The 15,732-nt window shown below is 39.7% G+C and overlaps 1 protein-coding gene across 1 annotated transcript in view; it reads right to left on the bottom strand.

Annotated features, from left to right (window-relative positions):
- Positions 1-15,732, bottom strand: part of F8 (coagulation factor VIII) — a 142,388-nt gene that overhangs the window by 35,563 nt on the left and 91,093 nt on the right. The gene's annotated exons all lie outside the window — the stretch shown is intronic.

Genomic DNA, 15,732 nt, shown 5'->3' with positions numbered 1-15,732 from the left:
AGAAGCTCTATACAGTCAGCAGAAACAAGACCAGGAGCTGACTGTGGCTCAGATCATGAACTCCTTATTGCCAAATTCAGACTTAAGTTGAAGAAAGTAGGGAAAACCACTAGACCATTCAGGTATGACCTAAATCAAATCCCTTATGATTATACAGTGGAAGTGAGAAATAGATTTAAGGGACTAGATCTGATAGACAGAGTGCCTGATGAACTATGAATGGAGATTCGTGACACTGTACAGGAGACAGGAATCAGGAGCATCCCCATGGAAAAGAAATGCAAAAAAGCAAAATGGCTGTCTGAGGAGGCCTTACAAATAGCTGTGAAAAGAAGAGAAGCAAGAAGCAAAGGAGAAAAGGAAAGACATAAGCATCTGAATGCAGAGTTCCAAAGAATAGAAAGGAGAGATAAGAAAGCCTTCTTCAGCGATCAATGCAAAGAAATAGAGGAAAACAACAGAATGGGAAAGACTAGAGATCTCTTCAAGAAAATTAGAGATACCAAGGGAACGTTTCATGCAAAGAAGGGCTCGAGAAAGGACAGAAATGGCATGGACCTAACAGAAGCAGAAGATATTAAGAAGAGGTGGCAAGAATACACGAAGAACTGTACAAAAAAGATTTTCACGACCAAGATAATCATGATGGTGTGATCACTCACCTAGAGCCAGACATCCTGGAATGTGAAGTCAAGTGGGCCTTAGAAAGCATCACTGCGAACAAAGCTAATGGAGGTGATGGAATTCCAGTTGAGCTGTTTCAAATCCTGGAAGATGATGCTGTGAAAGTGCTGCACTCAATACGCCAGCAAATTTGGAAAACTCAGCAGTGGCCACAGGACTGGAAAAGGTCAGTTTTCATTCCAATCCCAAAGAAAGCCAATGCCAAAGAATGCTCAAACTACCACACAACTGCACTCATCTCCCACGCTAGTAAAGCAATGCTCAAAATTCTCCAAGCCAGGCTTCAGCAATACGTGAACCGTGAACTCCCTGATGTTCAAGCTGGTTTTAGAAAAGGCAGAGGAACCAGAGATCAAATTGCCAACATTTGATGGATCATGGAAAAAGCAAGAGAGTTCCAGAAAAGCATCTATTTTTGCTTTATTGACTATGCTAAAGCCTTTGACTGTGTGGATCATAATAAACTGTGGAAAATTCTAAAAGAGATGGGAATACCAGACCACCTGACCTGCCTCTTGAGAAACCTATATGCAGGTCAAGAAGCAACAGTTAGAACTGGACATGGACCAACAGACTGGTTCCAAATAGGAAAAGGAGTACGTCAAGGCTGTATACTGTCACCCCGCTTATTTAACTTCTATGCAGAGTACATCATGAGAAATGCTGGGCTGGAAGAAGCACAAGCTGGAATCAAGATTGCCGGGAGAAATATCAATAACCTCAGATATGCAAATGACACCACCCTTATGACAGAAAGTGAAGAGGAACTTAAAAAGCCTCTTGATGAAAGTAAGAGAGGAGAGTGAAAAAGTTGGCTTAAAGCTCAACATTCAGAAAACGAAGATCATGGCATCTGGTCCCATCACTTCATGGGAAATAAATGGGGAAACAGTGGAAACAGTGTCAGAATTTTTTCTGGGCTCCAAAATCACTGCAGATGGTGATTGCAGCCATGAAATTAAAAGATGCTTATGCCTTGGAAGAAAAGTTATGACCAACCTAGATAGCATATTGAAAAGCAGAAATATTACTTTGCCAACAAAAGTCCATCTAGTGAAGGCTATGGGTTTTCCAGTGGTCATGTATGGATGTGACAGTTGGACTGTAAAGAAGGCTGAGCGCCAAAGAATTGGTGCTTTTGAACTGTGGTGTTGGAGAAGACTCTTGAGAGTCCCTTGGACTGCAAGGAGATCCAACAAGTCCATCCTAAAGGAGATCAGTCCTGGATGTTCTTTGGAAGGACTGATGCTGAAGCTGAAACTCCAATAGTTTGGCCACCTCATGCAGAGAGTTGACTCATTGGAAAAGACCCTGATGCTGGGAGGGATTGAGGGCAGGAGGAGAAGGGGACGACAGAGGATGAGATGGCTGGATGGCATCACCGACTTGATGGATATGAGTTTGAGTGAACTCTGGGAGTTGGTGATGGACATGGAGGCCTGGCATGCTGTGATTCATGGGGTCACAAAGATTCAGACCTGACTGAGCGAATGAACTGAACTGAACTGAACTGATGATGAATTGAAAGTGTCATGGGGAGGTGAAGGGATAAAGAGGGATTAAAGATAACTTCTAGGTTTCTAATTTGGGCAAATGAATGGATGGTGATGCAATTCATTTAGCTGGAGAACCCTAGAGGAGTAGGTTGTGGTATACAGTTTGGATACATATGATTTATACTGGCAAATTCACAGAGATCAGGAGTCCAGAAAAGGGGTCTGGATGAAGATCATCCATATTTAGGTAATACCCAAATCATGCAATATGTGTTAGTCACTCAGTCGTCTCTGGTCTGACACTTTGCAATTCCAGGGACTGTAGCATGCCCAGTCTCCTCTGTCCATGGAATTCTCCAGGCAAGAATAATGGTGTGGGTTGCCATTTTCTTTTCCAGGGTATCTTCCTGAACCTGGGTCACCTGCATTGCAAGTGGTTCTTTACTGTCTGAGCCACCATGGAAGCCCTTACACATGCAAGTGGCTTATCAAAGTAGTCAGTTTTGTTATGTCCTTGTCTTACTCGACATCTAAGTAACATGTTCTGTAGTTGATCACTCTGTCCCCCTTGACATACTCTTCAGGCTTCTCTAGTATGTGAGATCCATGAAAGCAGGGGGGTTTGTCTGTTTTGTCCACTGCTGTACTCTCAGCTGCTGGAACACGTGCCTGGCATATAGTAGGTGTTCAGAAAATATATGTTGAATGTTGAATGGATGTAGGGTTTATAAACATATTCTAAATATGAGAGCCTCAGTGTTCAGTCCTTGGGCCACTTCTTTTTACTTTTTTAAAATTCTGTTAAAATTGTGAACTTAAAATGCATGAAACATAAATGCTTTTGGTTCAAAAATGCAACCACTACCAAGATCAAGAACTTTGCCAGAAGCCCAGAAGTCTCACTGTTATCTGCCTTTCCAATCACATCCTTTCTGTTTCCACTAAAGTAAACCCCATTCTGATGTTTATACATATTTATTTCATTTTGTTCATAATTGTACCAATTATGTCTACATATCTAAAGCATATAGTTTATTTTTGCCTGTTTTTGAAGTATGCAAATGGAATAATATTGCATAGATTCTTTAGTTTCTAGCTTCTTTTACTGAGCATTAAAGTTGTGATTCATCTTCATTGTCTGTAGCTAGAGTTTGTTCATGTGTATTGTTGTATAGTATTCCATTCTGCAAATATAACACAATCATGGGCACTGGAGTTGTTTGTAATTTTTGGTGCTTATACATAGTCCTGCTATGAATCTTCAAATACACGTCTTTTGATAAACATATATATGCATTTCTGTTGGGCACATATCTAGGAGTGGAATTGCTGAGTATGCATATGTTCAGCTTTGGTATATACTGTTGTTGTTTAGTCTCCAAATCGTATCTGACTCTTTTTGCAATCCCCTGGCCTGTAGCCTGTCACACCCCTCTGTCCATGGGATTTCCCAGGCAAGAATACTGGAGTGGGTTGTCATTTCCTCCTCCAGGGGATCTTCCCAAACCAGGGATCGAACCTGTGTCTCTTATGTCTCCTGCATTGGCAGGTGAGTTCTTTACCATTAGCACCACCTGGGAAGCCCAGGCAGATAATACCGCACTGTTTTCCCAAGTGGTTGTATCATTTTCTATTTTCATCAGCAATGTATGAGACTTCCATTTGCTCCAAATCTTCATAGACACTTGATATTGACTGTATTTTTGCATTTCGGGCCATTCTAATGGTTAGATAGCAGTGTGTATGAGGTTTTGTTTTGCATTTCCTGGTTAATAATGAGGTTAATTAAGCATCTTTTATTATGGGCAGTAGTCATTTGGATTTCCTCTTTTGTGGTATGCCTACACAAGCTTGTTTTTTTTTTCCCCTGTATTTTGCCAATTTTTCTATTGAGAAATCTGATTTTTTTCTTATTGATTCAAAGGAGTACTCTATATATTCTTGATGTAAGTCTTTGATGGTCTTTTGTGCTGCAAACATCTTTCCTTATGTGGTTAATTTTCCATTCCCTTTTTGTTATCTCATGATGAGCATAAGTTGGTAATTTTAATGTAGTGAAATTTATTTAAAATTTTCATAATTATTTTTGTATCTTAATATCAATTCTTTCTTTTCTTACCCTGACATTGTTGAGATATTCTCTTATTTTTTCTAAGAGGTTTATGGTTTTACATTTATATTTAGACTTGGAACCCACAGTGAGTGGATTTTTGAGCCTGGTATGAATTAGGAATCCAATTTAATGTTTTTCCATATGTATATCAAATATTTCCAGCATATTTATTGAAAACTGTTCTTCTGTGACACCTTTTTCATAAGTCAAATGCCTATATATGTGTGAATCTAGTTTTGTATTTCCTGTTCTGTTTCACTGACTTATTTGTTTACTCCTATGCCAATTATTACTCTCAGTTCAGTTCAGTTGCTCAGTTGTGTCTGACTCTTCATGACCCCATGGACTGCAGCACACCAGGCTTCCCTGTCCATTGCCAACTCCTGGAGCTTGCTCAAACTCATGTCTATCCAGTCAGTGATGCCATTCAACCATCTCATCTTTTGTCATCCCCTTCTCCTCCTGCCTTCAGTCTTTCCCAGCATCAGGGTCTTTTCCAATGAGTCAGTTCTTCACATCAGGTGGCCAGAGTATTGGAGCTTCAGCTTCAGCATCAGTCCTTCCAAGGAATATTCAGGAGTGATTTCCTTTAGGATTGACTGATCTGATCTCCATGCATTCCAAGGGACTCTCAAGAGTTTTCTCCAACACCATAGTTCAAAAGCATCAATTCTTTGGTTCTCAGTTTTCTTTATAGTCCAGCTATTACATTACCATAGCTTTAAAATAAGTCTCAATGTGTTATATAGCAATTCTTCCTATCTTGTTCCTTTTCTTCAAGAGGGTCTTGGCTAGGGACTTCCCCAGTACTCCAATGTTTTAACTGCTTGAGTGTTCAGTACAGTATTGAATAGAAGTGATGATAATGAAAAGTGGTGATGTGTTCCTGATATCTAAAGGAAAGCTTTCAATGGATCAGCATTAAATATGATGCTTGGTGTACATTTTTGTAGATACTTTTTCTCAAGATAAAGTAATTTATTTCTATTTTACATATATGACACCTTACATATATTTGTAATGAATTAAATTTCTTGTTTTGTGGCACAGCATCAGTTCAGTTCAGTCGCTCAGTCATGTCTGACTCTTTGAGACCCCATGAGTCGCAGCACGCCAGGCCTCCCTGTCCATCACCAACTCCCGGAGTTCACTCAGACTCACGTCCATCGAGTCAGTGATGCCATCCAGCCATCTCATGCTCTGTCGTCCCCTTCTCCTCCTGCCCCCAATCCCTCCCAGCATCAGAGTATTTTCCAATGAGTCAACTCTTCGCATGAGGTGGCCAAAGTACTGGAGTTTCAGCTTTAGCATGATTCCTTCCAAAGAAATCCCGGAGTTGATCTCCTTCAGAATGGACTGGTTGGATATGATCTACTTTATTAAATACTCCATGTGAACTTGAAAAAATGTTAAAGCTGCACTTGCTGGGTGTGATTTTTTTTTTACTTTATTTATTTTTGGCTGCTCTGGGTCTTCACTGCCGCTTATGTGCTTTCTTTAGTTTTGGAGAATGTAGGCTACTTTCTAGTTGCAGTGTGTGGGCTTCTCATTGCAGTGGCTTCTCTTGTTGCAGAGCATGGGTTCTAGAGCATGAGCTCAGTAGTTGTTATGCATGGGCTTAGTTGCCCCAAGGCATGTGGAATTGTCCCAGACTGGGGCAGAACCCATATCCCCGGCATTGACAGGTGGACTGTCAACCACTGGACCACCAGGGAAGTCCCTGGGTGTGCTTTGTTAATTGTGTTCAAATCTTCTACAGTTGACCCTTGACCAACAAGGGGATTAATCTGAGTATAATTTATAGTTAGCCCTCTCTATCCTTGGTTCCTTGGTATCTAAGGATGCAAGCAACTTCAGACAGTATAGTACTGTAGTATTTACTACCGAAAAATAGATTCGTTTAAATTGACCCTCTTCATTCAAACTGGTGTTGTTTAAGAGTCAACTTCTTTATTGACGTTCTGGACATCAGTTAAGTTCAGTCACTCAGTTGTGTTCGGCTCTTTGTGACCCCATGGGCTGCAGCACGCCAGGCCTCCCTGTTCATCACCAACTCCTGGAGTTTACTCAAACTCATGTCCTTTGAGTCAGTGATGTCATCCAACCATCTCATCCTCTGTCAACCCCTTCTCCTCCTGCCCTTAATCTTTCCCAGCATCGGGGTCTTTTCAAATGAGTCAGTTCTTCACATCAGGTGGCCAAAGTATTGGAGTTTCAGCTTCAACATCAGTCCTTCCAATGAATATTCAGGACTGATTTCCTTTAGGATGGACTGGTTGGATCTCCTTGTAGTCCAAGGGACTCTCAGGTGTCTTCTCCAACACCACAGTTCAAAAGCATCAATTCTTTGGTGCTCAGTTTTTTTTTTTTTTGACGTTTATAAAATGATTTATTTTGCATATTTATTATTTACTTGTTAAGAGATTTATTTCTGTTTTGCGTCATTTCTTTCATTTTGTTTTTTCTCCTGTCTTTTTAATATAAATTTATTTATTTTAATTGGAGGCTAATTACTTTACAATATTGCATTGGTTTTGCCATACATCAACATGAATCTGCCACGGGTGTACTCATGTTCCCGATCCTGAAACCCCCTCCCACCTCCCTCCCTATACCATCCCTCTGGGTCATCCCAGTGCACTAGCCCTGGGCATCCTGTATCATGCATCAAGCCTGGTCTGGCGATTTGTTTCACATATGATATTATACATGTTTCAATGCCATTCTCCCAAATCATCCAACCCTCGCCCTCTCCCACAGAGTCCAAAAGGCTGTTCTATACATTTGTGTCTCTTTTGCTGTCTTGCATACAGGGTTATCGTTACCGTCTTTCTAAATTCCATATATATGCGTTGGTATACTCTATCGGTATTTATCTTTCTGGCTTACTTCACTCTGTATAATAGGCTCCAGTTTCATCCACCTCATTAGAACTGATTCAAATGTATTTTTTATGGCTGAGTAATACTCCATTGTGTATGTGTGCCACAGCTTTCTTATCCATTCGTCTGCTGACGGACATCTAGGTTGCTTCCATGTCCTGGCTATTATAAGCAGTGCTCGATGAACATTGGGGTACAGGTGTCTGTTACAATTCTGGTTTCCTCACTGTGTATGCCCAGCAGTGGGATTGCTGGGTCATATGGCACTTCTATGTCCAGTTTCTTAAGGAATCTCCACACTGTTCTCCATAGTGGCTGTACTAGTTTGCATTCCCACCAACAGTGTAAGAGGGTTCCCTTTTCTCCACACTTTCTCCAGCATTTATTGCTTGTAGACTTTTGGATAGCAGCCATTCTGACTGGTGTGAAATGGTACCTCATTGTGGTTTTTATTTGCATTTCTCTGATAATGAGTGATGTTGAGCATCTTTTCATGTGTTTGTTAGCCTTCTGTATGTCTTCTTTGGAGAAATGTCTGGTTAGTACTTTGGCCCATTTTTTGATTGGGTCGTTTATTTTTCTGGAATTGAGCTGCAGGAGTTGCTTGTATATTTTTGAGATTCTTTGTCAGTTGCTTCATTTGCTATTATTTTCTCCCATTCTGAAGGCTGTCTTTTCACCTTGCTTATAGTTTCCTTTGTTGTGCAGAAGCTTTTAATTTTAATTAGGTCCCATTTGTTTATTTTTGCTTTTACTTCCAATATTCTGGGAGGTGGGTCATAGAGGATCCTGTTGTGATTTATGTCGGAGAGTGTTTTGACTATGTTCTCCTCTAGGAGTTTTATAGTTTCTGGTCTTGCGTTTAGATCTTTGATCCATTTTGAGTTTATTTCTGTGTATGGTGTTAGAAAGTGTTCTAGTTTCATTCTTTTACAAGTGGTTGACCAGTTTTCCCAGCACCACTTGTTAAAGAGATTGTCTTTTTTCCATTGTTTATTCTTGCCTCCTTTGTCAAAGATAAGGTGTCCATGGGTGCATGGATTTATCTCTGGGCTTTCTATTTTGTTCCATTGATCTATATTTCTGTCTTTGTGCCAGTACCATACTGTCTTGATGACTGTGGCTTTGTAGTAGAGCCTGAAGTCAGGCAGGTTGCTTCCTCCAGTTCCATTCTTCTTTCTCAAGATTGCTTTGGCTATTCGAGGTTTTTTGTATTTCCATACAAATTGTGAAATTATTTGTTCTAGCTCTGTGAAAAATATCGTTGGTAGCTTGATAAGGATTGCATTGAACCTATAGATTGCTTTGGGTAGTATACTCATTTTCACTGTATTGATTCTTCTGATCCATGAAAACGGTATATTTCTCCATCTATTCGGAGAAGGCAATGGCACCCTACTCCAGTACTCTTGCCTGGAAAATTGCATGGACAGAGGAGCCTGGAAGGCTGCAGTCCATGGGGTCGCTGAGGGTCGGACATGACTGAGCAACTTCACTTTTACCTTTCACTTTAATGCATTGGAGAAGGAAATGGCAACCCACTCTAGTGTTCTTGCCTGGAGAATCCCAGGGATGGGGGAGCCTGGTGGGTTGCCGTCTATGTGGTTGCACAGAGTCGGACACGACTGAAGCGACTCAGCAGCAGCAGCTCCATCTATTAGTGTCCTCTTTGATTTTTTTCACCAGTGTTTTATAGTTTTCTATATTTAGTTTCTTTAGGTAGATATATCCCTAAGTATTTTATTCCTTTCATTGCAATGATGAATGGAATTGTTTCCTTAATTTCTCTTTCCATTTTGTCATTATTAGTATATAGGAATGCTCGGGATTTCTGTGTTGATTTTATACCCGGCAACTTTTCTTTATTCATTGATTAGCTCTAGTAATTTTCTGGTGGAGTCTTCAGGGTTTTCTATGTAGAGGATCATGTCATCTACAAACATGAGAGTTTTACTTCTTTTCCAATCTGGATTCCTTTTATTTCTTTCTTCTGCTCTGATTGCTGTGGCCAAAACTTCCAAAACTATGTTGAACAGTAGTGGTGAGAGTGGGCACCCTTGTCTTGTTCCTGACTTTAGGGGAAATGCTTTCAATTTTTCACCATTGAGGATAATGTTTGCTGTGGGTTTGTCATAGATAGCTTTTATTATGTTGAGGAATGTTCCTTCTATTCCTGCTTTCTGGAGGGTTTTTATCATAAATGGATGTTGAATTTTGTCAAAGGCTTTCTCTGCATCTAATGAGATAATCATATGGTTTTAATCTTTCAATTTGTTAATGTGGTGTATTACATTGATTGATTTGTGGATATTGAAGAATCCTTGCATCCCTGGGATAAAGCCCACTTGGTCTTTTTAATATGTTGTTGCATTCTGTTTGCTAGAATTTTGTTAAGGAATTTTGCATCTATGTTCATCAGTGATATTGGCCTGTAGTTTTCTTGTTTTGTGGCATCTTTGTCAGGTTTTGGTATTAGTGTGATGGTGGCCTCATAGAATGACTTTGGAAGTTTACTTTCCTCTGCAATTTTCTAGAAGAGCTTGAGTAGGATAGGTGTTAGCTCTTCTCTCAGTTTCTGGTAGAATTCAGCTGTGAAGCTGTCTGGACCTGGGCTTTTGTTTGTTGAAAGATTTCTGATTACAGTTTCAATTTCTGTGCTTGTGATGGGTCTGTTAAGATTTTCTATTTCTTCCTGGTTCAGTTTTGGAAAGTTGTACTTTTCTAAGAATTTTTCCCTTTCTTCCAAGTTGTCCATTTTATTGGCATATAATTGTTGATAGTAGTCTCTTAGGATCCTTTGTATTTCTGGTTGTCTGTTGTGATCTTTCCATTTTCATTTCTAATTTTATTGCTTTGATTTTTCTCCCTTTGTTTCTTGATGAGTCTGGCTAATGGTTTGTCAATTTTATTTATCCTCTCAAAGAACCAGCTTTTGGCTTTGTTGATTTTTGCTATGGTCTCTTTTGTTTCTTTTGCATTTATTTCTGCCCTAACTTTTAAGATTTCTTTCCTTCTACTAACCCTGGAGTTCTTCATTTCTTCCTTATAGTCCAACTCTCACATCCATACATGACTATTGGAAAAACCATAGTCTTTACTAGATGGACCTTTGTTGGTAAAGTAATGTCTTTGCTTTTTAATATGCCATCTAGGTTGGTCATAATTTTACTTCCAAGGAGCAAGCATCTTAATTTCAGGCTGCAGTCGCCATCTGTGGTGATTTTGGAGCCCCCCAAAATAAAGTCTGACACTGTTTCCCCATCTATTTGCCATGAAGTGATGGGACCAGATGCCATGATCTTTGTTTTCTGAATGTTGAGCTTTAAGCCAACTTTTTCACTCTCCTCTTTCGCTTTCATCAAGAGGCTCTTTAGTTCTTCCTCGCTTTCTCCCATAAGGGTGGTGTCATCTGCATATCTGGACATCAATGCTTTTTAAATCAGCTGTCTCTAAAAACAATTGGAAATTTATCTATTCTCTAATTCTGTCAAGTTTTACTTGGTGTATTTTAAAGCTATATTATAAGTGAAGTGAAGTCACTCAGTCATGTCTGGCTCTTTGCGACCCTGTGGACTGTAGCCCACTAGGCTCCCCCCCTCCAGGGTGCCATTTCCTTCTCCATATTATAAGGTTCATAGTAACTTAGTAATGTATGGCTGCCTATTGAATTGGCTCTATTATTATTATAACATTTCCTCTTTATCTCTACAGAACTCTTGCTTTAAAGTTTACATTCCGAAATGGAGCAGGACTCTATAATCCTTGCCCCTCCCCACCATGTCTTCTGCTTGCCTTTTGTCTGTGGAAAACTTTAGTCAAAGAATAAATTTAATCTGAGAAGTGAGAAATGCTGAAACAAAGGAGAATAGTCAAAGGAGACTAAATAATGAGCATGTAGTTATTAAGCATAGTCAAGGACCTTTATTTCCTTTGGACAAGTTGTCAGTGCTATAGATACCATTCTGAGCCATATCCTGTGAGCTGTCTTATAGATACCAAAATACCAGGTGGAGAAGTTAACTACATGATCACCAGACTGTACCCAAGACTTGAGCTGCTGCAATTCTGAGAACTGACCACAAGGAAGTGGGAACAAGTGCATCCCAGAACTGCATATTAACTGTACCTAAAACAGTGAAGATGATGCTAGTCAGACCACTAATGACCAACTGAAGATAACTGTTAGAGATGACTATGCTGTTTCTGCATGTAGACTGCCCCGCTCCAACTCTGTCTATAAAGCTCTCACCTCTGCTTGTTGGGGGGTGGAGAGTCAGCCTTTGGACAAATGTCTGCCATCTTACCCCACCCAGTTGCCGGCACCTGAAATAAAGCACCTTTCCACCAGCCTGGCCCGTTTACTGGCTTTTGAGCAGTGAGCAGCTGGACCCCACCCACATACCTTTTGGTAACAGATTTGGTGCCAAAAGTGGGGCTGGCTACTGCTGGCTATGGCTGGTTATAGCTGGCCACTGCTGGCTATGGTTGGTTATGGCTGGCTCCTGCTGGCTCCTGCACTTTTATGGCATCTGGCGTTCCTGGGTCTTCCAGGGGAGAGCTATAGCTATGACAATGTATGAGCCTGCTGCTCATGGCTAGCTAGCCCCAGGTAGGGGATTTGGGGGACATTCCTAGCAGTTGCCAAAGTCATTTGATTTGAGGATCCTCCCTGTTTCTACCCTGCTAAGCACTGACTGCCAACTTACGCTTTTCTTGGTGGAATGGAATCTTGCACTTGGGATAAAATGATGAGTTCCAAGACCAGGTAAGTCCACCAGTATGCACACAGGCAACCTTCCCATTTGTGAGTGCTAGTGCTATTTGGGCCTTCTTGCCAATTGATTCTGACTGCTATGAGGACTGTTTGTGAGCAATAGTGCTGTTTGGGCATTCTTGCCAGTTGGTTCTGATGTGTGTCTGATGTTGAGAACTGTTTGGGACACGAGGTACTGTTTGGGCATTCTTGCCAGTTGGTTCTTACATGTGTCTGATGCTGAGGATTGTTTATGAACTCTGACTGCTATTTGGGCATTTTTTCCAATTGGTTCTGATGTCTGTCTGCCAGTGAGGACTGCTTGTGGGCCTGAAGTGCTTTTGGGCATTCTTGCTAATTGGTTTTGATATCTAACTGCTGCTGAGGACTGTTTATGACCACCGAGTGTCATTTTGGTACTTTGCCAATTGGTTCTGACATTTGACTACCACTGAGGACCGTTTGTGTTGGGTTTGTGACTTCATACCAGACACCCTCAGAAAGGGTTTATGACAGATCTGTCATTTGGTGTGTGGGTGTGTATTCCACCTGTATGATTGGTATTCTTGCTGTCTTATTTAGAATGGGAAATTTGGGTTCAATTCAATAAGAAAAATTTTAGTTGTGAATTTAAGACTAAAAAAAGAAAGATGATTTTTTTGGGGGGGACAATGTATGGCTATAGTATTCTTTAGACTCTGGAGAAAACTGGTTAAGATGAAACTCTTGAAATTCAAAAAACCCTTTCTTTTTGCATATGCAGTTAGGGAAAGCTAACTTGATAAAACACTTTTTTTCAGACCCTGGGAAAACAAAAATATGCCTGGGAGAAAGTTTTAGGTTGATGCTTATCATGTCCTTAAAAGACAAACGCAGTCCACTTTGCCTGGATCTTCAGCCTTGGGTTAATTGTGCAAAGAAAACAAGGAAAAAAAGCTTTAAAATTGAATGTATAATTTCGCTATTCTGGCTATAATCTATAAACTGATTACCGACTTTTGTATTCTCCTAAGACCAAGAGGGAAACTTAAGATGTTTTGGTTTATTAAGCATGCATGTTGTACCACTGAAGAAAAATTATGCTAAGAAAAAAAAAGTGTTTTCTGAGGTTATAAAATATGTTCTTAAGTTTTCCAATCAGAAAATGCTGGTGTAACATTTCAATCACTTGTTTCTAGGTTTTGTTAAAATTTTCAAGGGTTAAAATTGTGATCTGTAAAAATGATAAGCAAAACATTTTGGTATGTAAAGCAAGTAGGGTGTGCACTCTCAACAAAGAAGATATAAAGAATGGAGGCATTTTTGTTGAGGAAAAATGATGACAATAATTTTGTCCTATAGTTGTTTGTTTCTGGATAAGGAAATACAGGAAAAAGTTGTTTGGATCTAGAAAGTGACCAAAGGTTTGTGAAAAAGGAATTTTGAAAAAAAAAAAAGAATTGTGTACATTGTCAGGATTAAGATTAGAATAAATTTAATTAGTTATATGGATTTTATTAACAGTAACCTGATGCAAGACTGAAGTTGGTTTTTCTCTCTTAAGAAAGCAAAGTTCTCCTGAAATATTGATCTGATTTTGGTAACAGAGACTTTTAATGGAAAGTCATTTTTTTGTTTCTAATCATACTTTTGACCTCAGTGTTCAGGATGGAAAAACTGTCTGGTAAAGTTGTCACAGAGTATAGTTGTTCATGATGTGTAGCACTGCTGGCTTTATGTGTACTACTTAAAGCACATGTACAATGTTTGTGTGACAGTTGGGTATGAATGCTAAAATGTATGGCCTATAAAGCATTTCCCTATTAACCTCTGAGCCTGTTCATGATACCTGATTAGTTTTCCCCTAACGTGGACAACTAGGCAAATGTATACATAAAAAGGAGTACCAAGGGACATGGATAGACCCAGAGCAGGCAAATGAACCACTCTGGCAATGTTGGAAAAATATATTGATTATCAATACTCTCTATGGAAAGAATTACAACTTAAAAGGGAAAAATGATGGAAAAAATATTCACATATTGAGGTATGGAAAAGTCATTCTGGCCAATACAGGATTTAATTTGAACTTTAGGCTAACCAAAAAAGCCTGTTTGTAGCCTATTAAATATACATCTGCTTTAATCATAAAGACAAAAAAAAAAAAACAGTACGAAGGTGGATTTTGATTATTATACTCACTGTAATATGTCTAGTAATTTTCAAATGTTTGTCCAGGTACAATGAAAGTTTATTGCCTTTCTTGTTCAGTATCTGTTCCTCCTCAAGATTGAGGAGTATCAAAGAAAAAGGGGGATTGAAACAAAGCAGGACTCTATGATCCTTGCCTCCCCCCATGTCTTCTGCCTGCCTTTTGCCTGTGGAAAACTTTAGTCAAAGAAAAATTTAATCAGAGAAGTGAGAAATGCTGAAACAAAGGAAAACAATCTAAGGAGACTAAATAATATAATGTAGCCATTAAGCATAGTCAAGGACCTTTAGTTCTTTCTCAAGGGCTAGAGATGATATTCTGAGCCATATCCTGTGAGTTCTCTTACAGATACCAAAACACCAGGTGGAGAAGTTAACTATATGATCACCAGACTGTACCCAGGACTTGAGTTGCCACAATTCCAAGAACTGACTGCAAATATATGGGAACAAGTGCAGCCCAGAACTGCAGATTAACTGTACCTAAAACATTGAAGATGATGCTAGTCAGACCACTGATGAAAAATTGAAGATGACTGTTAGAGATGACTGTGCTGTTTCTGCATGTAACCTCCCCCCTCCCAACTCTGTCTATAAATAGTCTCACCCCCTGCTTGTCATGGGGGGGCAGGTTGTGGGATTGGCCTTTGAACAGATGTTTGCCACCCTCCTCATCACCAGTTGCCAGCATCTGAAATAAAGCAAACTTTCCTTTCCACCAGCCTGGCCTGTTTACTGGCTTTTGAGTGGCAAGCAGCTGGACCCTACCCACTAATCTTTTGGCAACAATTCTATTTAACTTAGATCCTTAGACTTTAAGTGTGTCTCTTATAAACAATATATAGTTTGCACAAATTTTTAAGGAAGTCTGACACTTTTCTGTTTTGTTTTGAAAATTGTTTTTAACCAATTAAATTTAGGCTGGGCTTGGTCTTCGTTGAGGTGTGTGGGCTTCTTGTTTCAGTGCCTTCTCTTGTTGTGGAGCATGGACTCTAGGTGTGTGGGCTTCAGTAGTTGCAGCATGCAGGCTCAGAAGTCGCGGCTTGTGGGCTCGAGAGCCCGGGCTTAGTTGTCTCATGCTTGTGGGATCATCCCAGACCACGGATCAAACTCAGGTCCCTTGCACTGGCAGGCAGATTCTTAACCACTGGACCACCAGGGAAGGCCCATTTTTATGTTTTAACTGATACATTTAATTTATCTACATTTACTTAAAAAAATAGTTGGAGTTAAGTCTATCTGATTTTTTAAAACATTGAAGTATAGTTGATTTAGAACATCATATTGGTTTCAGGTGTATAACATGGTAACTCAACAGTTTTTTTTTTTTTAATAGATTATACTCCATTTAAGGTTACCACAAGATAATGGCTGTATTTCTCTGTGCTGTACAACACACTCTTGCAATCTATCCTTTTTATATATAGTAGATTGTAACTTTCAGTCCCCTAGCCACATTCCTCTTCTCTCCTCTCCCTCTTCTCACTGGTAACCACAAGTCTGTTCTCTATATCTATGAATCTGTTTTTGTTTTGTATATTCATTTGTTTATTTGTCAGCTTCCACATGTACGTGATAACATATGATAACATAAGCATAATGCCCTCTAGATTC

Source organism: Oryx dammah, unplaced genomic scaffold, assembly GCF_014754425.2.
Source record: "Oryx dammah isolate SB20612 unplaced genomic scaffold, SCBI_Odam_1.1 HiC_scaffold_23, whole genome shotgun sequence".
NCBI classification, from domain to species: Eukaryota; Metazoa; Chordata; class Mammalia; order Artiodactyla; family Bovidae; genus Oryx; species Oryx dammah.
Note: the sequence above shows the minus strand (reverse complement) of the source record. Positions and strands in the feature narration are given on the sequence as shown.